This window comes from Octodon degus, unplaced genomic scaffold (assembly GCF_000260255.1).
Source record: "Octodon degus isolate 3935 unplaced genomic scaffold, OctDeg1.0 scaffold00010, whole genome shotgun sequence".
NCBI lineage: Eukaryota > Metazoa > Chordata > Mammalia > Rodentia > Octodontidae > Octodon > Octodon degus.
In genome coordinates this window covers 21,287,669-21,296,472 of record NW_004524586.1, presented here as the reverse complement: position 1 = coordinate 21,296,472, position 8,804 = coordinate 21,287,669, and the positions used below count along the sequence as shown (strand labels likewise).

Genomic DNA, 8,804 nt, shown 5'->3' with positions numbered 1-8,804 from the left:
TTATTTCTTGCCTATGTCTTATAAAATGAGAAACTACTTTGGCAATAACAACACACAATGTACTAACCATTGTTACTCTCCTAAAATCTTGTTTTGAGATTTTGTACCACTGTTTTTATTTTTTTTTTCCTTCTTTAAAATAAAAATAACTGATGTAAAAAAAAAAAACAAAAAACAAAACAAAACAAAACAAAAAAAAAAACAAATGTACATCTGAGCTGTAAGAATTTCAAGTGCATAGGACACTACTGGGCCTGCCACTGGCCGGTATTAATTCTCCTTGGCAGTCCCCACTTAGGATACTAGGATCAAAGAGACTCAGTTAACCATTTGGATGCATTTTGAGTCTGTGTGGTTCACTCAGATTCTCTCTTTATCCTGATAGCTGCTGAATCACCCACCTGACAATCAGAAAGTAGGTCAAAGTGTTGTGCACTGGTCCATTACATCTTCCTTTGCAACCTCTTCTAGTGGAGCCCAGGAGAGGATGGTATTGCTCACAGAGGTCTATGTGAGGCCTGCGCCTGGACAGTGGGTTCCTAGTCTCTGGCATGTGTGCCAACTGCTGGGGGTTCCTTGAGCTACTTACCTGGGCTCTCTATGCCACAGTTTCCTTACTTGTTTAGTGGTACTAAAATGCTTTCTCTGTCTCCCTCCTGCTACAATAATGCAGTTGCCTTGTTTGTTTTTGGTCTTTTTTGATTTTACTGTATTTTTTTTGGTTGAATTGTTTTTTAGAGGAGGTTTATTTTTTGTTTTTGGTGCCGAGGACTGAACCCAGGGCTTCCAGCTTGCTAGGCAAGCATTCTACTGCTGAGCCAAATCCACAGTCCCTCTGCTACAACAATGAACACATACAAATAGAAACAAAAGAGCTTGGACCTCCATAAAGACAGAAGAATCAGTGTTGTTTCAGTCACTGCTTCCTTTTGCTATCACTGCTCCTGAGCAGTTCCACCGAGAGTGACCCAAGGACAAGCTCTACCTGCTGGGTGATGACAAGAAAGAGACAATGAACACTTTTGTGTTCTATAATGTCTCTTCAAGCGCCTCTATACTCTTGATCACAGAACCCTAGTCAACACTCTAGCAAAACAAGCAAATCTCATGACTCCCAGCAAGACCCTACCAAGGGCTCTGGAGTCAGGGAATTGCATGAAAAAATATGCAGAATTTATTTATTTCTGATATCCAAAACATTGCTCTCATCCTTAGAGACAGAAGGTCTAAGGATAGAGGCTACATGGCCTTCTTATTTTCCCAGAGCTAAGAAAACATCATTTTCTTCATTTTAGCCGCTTTTTATGATACTCAGAATTAAACCTGCAGTGGTAGACATACTAGGCAAAATCCATCAGTAACTTAATTTTTTTTTAATTTTGAGACAAGGTCTTGCTCAGCTGCCCAGGGTGGTTTCCTATTTTTTTTTTTTCTTGTTTTTTTTTGACATCAGTTATTCTTATTTTAAAGAAAAAAAAAACAATGGTACAAAATTGCAAAACAAGATTTTAGGAGAGTAACAATGGTTAGTACATTGTGTATTGTTACTGCCAAAGTAGTTTCTCATATTACAAGACATAGGCAAGAAATGATAAATAGACAACATAGGTACAAACTTCTTTTTTTTTTTTGGTCAACAGAAAATGGAAATATACTTTTTAAAGTTTTTAATACTAGGAGAAGATATCATACAATGTCTTTTAAATAAATTGTAAGTCAAAGATACAGTATAAATCTTAGAACAAAAATTAAGATTAAGCAATATTCAGAAAATTAAATGTTTCAAAACAATTGAACTAAGAAAAAGTTTTCATGATAACAAAGAAGTACTAAGAGTAAAACATAAGATAAATACTGGAATGGCAAGTAAATGGCCAGCACTTCTAACAGTTTGAGGATGGGATATCGCACAAAGTTCTAGTGTGTTGTGGACATGCATAATGACTGTGAGAGTTACTGGTGGCTACGCGTCACTTGTGGAACTGAGCTACGGCTATTTCTTTGAAATCCACCCTGTAGACTCAGGTGGAATCATGACCCATAGGGTGGAAGAGAAGTCCATTTGTAGGGTGTGTTGGTGAAAATAATCTGCTGCTGAACACAAAAGAATAACTAAAAGACTACTATTATATACCTCTTATTCGCCTCTGTTTAATTGTTTGCTCTATTTGACGGGTTCTTTCCATTCTCATTCATGGGGCTGTGATCAATTTGCTCCCTCTCTAGAACATCATTTAGTAGTCTGTGTAGGCTTGGCTTTGTCATCATGAAATTCTTTAGTTGTTCTTTGTCATGAAAACATTTCACTTCTCCATTATATTTGAAAGAGAGTTTTGCAGGATAGATCAGTCTGGGTTGGAATTTGTTTTCTTGCAAGACTTGAAGTACTTTGCTCCATGCTCTTCTTGACTTGATGGTTTGTGAAGAAAAATCTGCCGTTATTCTGATGGGTTTTCCTTTCAATGTGATCTGTTTCTTTTCTTTAGCAGCTTTTAGTATACTGTTCCTATGCTGAATTTCTGGAATCTTGATTAGTATGTGTCTGGGTGTGGTTTTCATTGGATTGATACTATTTGGAGTTCTATATGCTTCGGTTACAGGAATGTCAGATTGTTGCCCCATATTTGGGAAGTTTTCTGCTATTACTTTTGTCCATATTCTTTTTATATCATTTGTATTGACTCCTTCCTTCTCATTGATGCCTATTAGTCTCACATTGTTCATCTTTGCATCATCTTGCAGGTATTGAATTATTTTTTCCTGCATCCTAGTTGTTTTAAAGAGATCTTTTCTTACTTTTTCACTAGCTGCAATGGTGTTTTTCAGGTCAGAAAGTTTATTTTCACTTTCACGCAAACAGTTTTGCCAGCTTTGTGATTGAGGTTTTAATTTTCTGTATATCACTCTGAACCTGTTTCATAGATTCTATTTCTTTCCTAAATTGTTTATTCAGGGGTTCCATCATTTTTCTATTCTCCTCTATTTTTTTATCAGTGTATTCTTTAGAAGCACTTAGTACTTCTTTCATTATAGTTACCACTACATTTTTTAGTTCCGAAATTATTTCTGATCTGATTTCTTCTATACCTTTCTGCAGTTGATTCTTTACTGTCAACACTATTATTTCTGAGATATCTGGTGTGTGATTTCCAGTTTCCTCAGTGCTAGTGTCTTCTACAGTTGTACTGGGTGGACTTGGGGCCTGAGACTGCATTTTGTTCCTTCTCTTTGTCATTTTGCATACCACTGTCTTCTGATCTTTGGCGTAAGCTTAGATAGAGTTATTACCTTAGCACCAGGTCCGGATCTACGAAGTTCAGATTCCTCCAGGTGGGTGTTGCTTGGATCTGGCTGCTGTGCTCCACTTCTTTCTGCTGCAGGCATTAGAGTTGAACCCTTTGTGTCTCTCTGGGAAGATGTTCTGCTCCTGAATCAGCTGGGTGGGTCTTGCCTCTAGCCTCTTTGCAGGGAGTTCTGCTGAAGGGTTCCCTGCTGGGCCTGCAGCCTGGGTCGAATGAGGATCCGAGGGCCCCGGGTTGTCTCACTCACTGGCCAGGCCTGCGCTCTGGGTCTGTTCAGGATCCCGCGGCCCTCAGTCGTCTCACTCACTGGCAGGCCTGCGCTCTGGGTCTGTTCAGGATCCGAAGGACCCCCAGTCCTCTCACTCACTCGCCGGGCTTGTGCTCTGGGTCTATTCAGGATTCCACGGCCCTTGGTCATCTCCATGGTTTCCTATTTGTAATTCTCCTGCCTCAGCTTCCTCAGTCGATTGGGAGCACAGGCACGTACCGCTATGCCTAGTAAATTTAGCAGCTTTTCTGTCTTTCTGACAGGAGGTGTTTCTAACATTATCCACTCAAAACTGGCAAATCTCATCTGGTCTTCTTGTACACGGAGTTTGTTCTGGGCAGCTCAGTTTTTGCTCTGAATTTAGGTATCTACCACCCATTGCTCAATAGTTAATAACACAGCCTAGGGGAGAATTATCAATAACACCTTTCAAATCCTGCATGCAGGATTTGAAAGCCAGTCGCCTTGCCTAAGGCTCTGTTGCCACCTAAGAAGTGGAGAAGGTAACAGTGCCACCTCAGCTGTTTGTTGCAAATTTACAGAGAGATGATGAAGGTGAAGAGTTAAATCCTTACACATGCTCAGTGTTCAATAAATGGCATTTGTGTCTATCCATCCAAATATCCTGTGAAAGGTTAAAAAATGGAAAGTCACATACAAGCCTTTCAGTAGCAAGGCTTCATAATAAATCAGCTGATTGTTGTCAGATTCTAAATCATTCTTTTAAAATGTATTTGGTTGTTGCAGGGTCTCACTATGCAGCTTGGACTCATGGTGATCCTCCTGCTTTCAGTCTCCCCAGAGCTGGGATTAGAGGCACATACCACTACACCTGGACTCTGTAGCTGGCTCAGCCCACCCTGGGGGCAGGGCTGGTATGGCATGTGGTGCCAGGGATCGAACCGTGGTCCCTGAGCTTACCTAAACTTGCCTAAGCATATGCTTTAGTTCACTGAGCTATCTCAATGGCCCCTCTAAATCAGTTTTTTTGACATTGTTCTTCAGTAGTGTCACACAGGTGCTAAAGTCATTCTATCTGGTTATATTTTTCACCCAAGACACTTTCTGTCCACAGTGCTGTATTCCCATAAATATTTGACTGATGAAAGCTGGCCTGGTGTTTGTGTTTCTATGTGACAAGAGACTTACATAGTTTAAATTTGGGTGAGTGGTTGGAATGAATAGCGTAAAAATTCTGAGCTCAATTTTCTCCTTATGTCCATCTCTTGACATCAGGAAAGAAGAAAAAGTGGACAATGAAAGTGTTAGATTTTATATCGGTCCCTTCTTTTTTTCTGTCAGTTCAGTAAGAAATAAGCCCCTGAGCGTGGACTTTTAAAATAAGTAGACTTGACTCTAGATTCCAGCCCAGACATTTCAAAGTTGTGACATTGTGGACAAGCAATTCACTCTTCCTGAGCTCTAGTTGCTGCATTTGTAAACTCCGATAAAATAGTCTCTCTTCTCTGGGTGTTTGTGAGGACAAAGCAAGGTCACCCAGACAAAACAGGCTATCCCCATACTGCAAACTAGGGACTGAAGCTTGGGGAGCGCACATAGCTTGTCCTAGTCTAAGTTCAAAACCAGTGCTGTTAACTCCGTTCCTGCCCTGAATAGATCTGTGATCCAGTGAAGATGTCAAGGACACACTCTGTCCACCACCATCAGTGCGGAGGATGGGTGGGGGAGGGCAAGGGGTTGCACCTGGAGGGATCTGTGAAGTGACATAGAATGAATAAAATTTTAGCCTGTGGATAGACAGCTTCTAGAGAGAAGAGGACAGTGCCACCCAAAATGATTTCCATCAGGGACCCGCAAGTATGTTAGGCGGTGCTTGAGGTGCATTCTCCTGGCCTGTCATGGCTTGCAGGAGATGATGCAGCTCAGTGGTGACTGTGTGGCTTCTTTCCCATGAGAGGAAAGGGACCATCTGGGATTTGACTTTGCTGCAGGGAATGGCCCCTGGACTATCTTATGTAACCCACACTTCAAAGCTCTTAGGGGACAGATGAGCACAGGGAAGCACACTGGGCTTCATACCTTGAGCTCTTGTTCCATGGGCATCTTGTCCAGACAGAACCTCAGCCCCTGTCGTGTTTTCTGGCTTGCCCCAAAGAGTAAGGGCATTGGATATAGATAATGCATGTGTCACGCCATGTTAGTATTCCACCTGCATTAACCTTTTTGATCCTTGGAGCAACATCACTATATAAGCATTATTGTTGTCACCATGGTTACAGGTGAGAAATTAGACAGGTTGAGGAAGTGGGCCGTAACAGCACAGTTAGGAGGTAATGGATTTAGAGGCAAATGAAGGATCTGCAGAGTCTCAAGAATCACCTCTAAGCTGACCCGATTCTCTGTACCAGAGGAAGGGAATGGATTTCACCCAGGTGGACGGCTGCTACCAGTTCAAGGAAGCAGATGGGCAGTCACACTAACAGATGGGCGTCCTTGTTACTTTTCTTGTTAGTGATACAAAACACTCAACACCCAAAGCTAAAGGAAGAAAGATTTATTTCAGCTCAGTTAGTAGAGGTTTCACTTTATAAACAGCTGACTCCGAGGCAGGGTGGCATGGCAGAGGGGTGTCACAGAGGAGAAAGTGTTTATGGCCAGGAGAAGGCAGCAAGAGCACACAAGCAGCAAGCCACAAGCCAGCAGCAACCGGCAGCAAGTCTCTTTCTGCCCCCTTTGTCTTATGCAGCCTACCCACCCTTAGGACAGGTAGTACTCCCACCCTTAATCCTAGCATTGCATCCTTGATCCCTTCCCACACATTCTAGATCCAGCCACCTCAGAAAAGCCCCACCTATGACTGTATGAGGCTTTGTGGCGGCATCTAGACACAAAGCATAACACTTGGGAACCTTAGCCATGAGCCCTTTCTAGCAAAAACATCATCATCTGCTAACATTCCATCCTCAGTTGCCATTTGTGCTCATCCATGAGCCTGGATGGAGGCGAGGCCGCTGAATGGCACAGGGAGGTGCTAAGCTCTGGTGGAAACCTTTATCCAGGGCACAGGGAAACAGTATGTGGCAGCCTCTGCCACCTGTGCTGCCAGCTGCAGTATGGCCAGGCAGTAGGGCAGGCTCTGGGGGAGTCCTGCTGGGTAATGTGCAGTGGGTGGGCAGTGAGAGCTACCTAGGGCCACGTGTGCATGGGGCCCAAACTGCATACAGAATCTGTGTAGGTAAGTGACTGGTTCTCAGTATTTAGAGGACCATTCCTGGTCCCTTCACCACTCTTCCCCTCCTTTACACACACACCCCACATCCACATCCCATAACCCTGCTTGAGAATGAGGTAGGTCCAAGAAGGTGATCAGAGGAGCCATCCCCTGGACTGCAAAGATTAATAAGCAGGGCCCAGAGACTGGACCTAGGCTCAGAGGTAGGTAACCAATCATTTTTTAAATCTGTCTGGATTTGAATTTACAAATCAGACTACTTGGCATAAAAATACAAGTTCTTACATTTTATGGGGGGAAAATGCAAATAGTTCATGCACGAAACATGCAATTCTTTTACTGCCTTCACTGGTTGGAGCTGCTCCTGTGGACCCAGAACAACTGTTCAGTTCACATGTTCTCCTTCCCTGGAATCTCAAGTTTATCTTATCAGCCTGAGCCTCTGGAACTGTTCCCTTTGTGGCTTTTGGTGAAGGCCAAATTTATCAGCTGGTGTTCCAGGCATACTGACCTTCCCAAGCCAGTCTCCTCCTCATCTGGCTCCCTTCTCCCACCATACTTTCCAGTCTTTTCCCCTTGCACTTCCTCATCTCTATGAAAGCAAGCTCTGTGGGTTCCATGCGGCTCAGCCTGAGCTGTCCTAGGACTGGTCCATTTCTCAGATCTGGAAATTCCAAGACTCTCAAGGGTGGATTGTGTTCTCCTTTTCTTTCTACTGTCCAACATGTAAGATGCTTTCACTAGACATTGACTGATTAGGACATGATAATAGGCACGATCTCTCTTCACACTGATAGGTGCAGACTCTACAGCTGTTCTTCCTACAGTTAAGACCATGTTACCTTCAGGGTCATATACAACATAAAGCATAATGTAAAAAAAATGAAGCTTAAAGTCAGGTTTTCATTTGTTTTTCAGCTTCATTCATTCATTCATTCACATGTTCTTTCTATATATATATGTATATATATATATATATATATATATATATATATATATAGAGAGAGAGAGAGAGAGAGAGAGAGAGATTCTCCTTTTTTCCCATAATTTTATTGATAAACAAATAGCAATGAGACAGTTTCAAATCAAATTGGTAGGACAGTTTCAATAATTAACACATTGCATACATTCTTCCTAGTGGTTAATTGCTGTACAAGATGCAGACATGATATCCTATTTTCATTCAGTAGATATTGACTGAATGTTCATGCTGTGACAAACTTCACCAAGTACAGAACACACAGCAAGACCCAAAGCTCCTTAGTCTTGTCCTTTATAGGTTTTTTAGCCTAACAGAACAGGCAGGTGTGACATATGATCTCCCTCAGTTACATGACCTCAGCCAAGTTCTATCATCTCTTGTCCTCATTTTCTTTCCTATTAAAGAAGAAATAATATAAAGGATTGAATAAGGACAATGCATTGCATGTGACAGTACAAGAAGCATCTGGCACCTGGCAGGCACTCACATGGCAATGAGTCCCCTGTTGGTCACATACAAACTTGAGGAAGACAGTGTAGGGGATGGGAAGGGCCCCTGATGCAAGAATTTGATCCAGGCTGGCCTCCCCCCAAATGAATAGCCTTGGCCCTCAATTTCATCATCAGAGCAGGCTCATTGGGTCCCATATTCCCTAAATTGCTACACCTTTGACATTCTGTGACTCACTGGACACACTAAGCAGCTACACAGACTGGCTGAGTAATGCGTGTGCCACTGTGGAAGGCAGGAGGTTGTTGTCAAAGACCAGAGACACAAGTCCTGTCATAAACATTAATGGGCACTCCCCACACCAGAAGTTTTGGAAATTTTTCAAAGGTATGGAAGGTTTGAAGAATTTAACCATAAACCCCTTCCTAGGTTCTATGCTGAATTTATAAATCTATGTAGCATCCTCCCATGTGGCAATCCATTTTATTTTTACTAAGGTTTGCTTTGTGAGCCGGGGAGATGGCTCAGTACAATAAGCGCTTCCCTGGCAAGTGCAAGGACCTGAGTTCAATCCCCAGTTCTGCAAAAATAAATAAATAAATAAATAAA

The 8,804-nt window shown here is 42.3% G+C and overlaps 1 protein-coding gene and 1 long non-coding RNA gene across 17 annotated transcripts in view; one reads left to right on the top strand and one right to left on the bottom strand.

Moving 5' to 3' along the window:
* Positions 1–602, bottom strand: part of LOC111815003 — a 6,287-nt gene extending 5,685 nt beyond the window's left edge. Inside the window, exon 1 of the long non-coding RNA XR_002819833.1 lies at positions 590–602. This is a non-coding gene — a long non-coding RNA (uncharacterized LOC111815003). The remainder of the gene's footprint in view (positions 1–589) is intronic.
* The window catches only part of LOC101573386 (deleted in malignant brain tumors 1 protein-like), a 136,377-nt gene that overhangs the window by 43,577 nt on the left and 83,996 nt on the right, over positions 1–8,804 (top strand). The gene's annotated exons all lie outside the window — the stretch shown is intronic.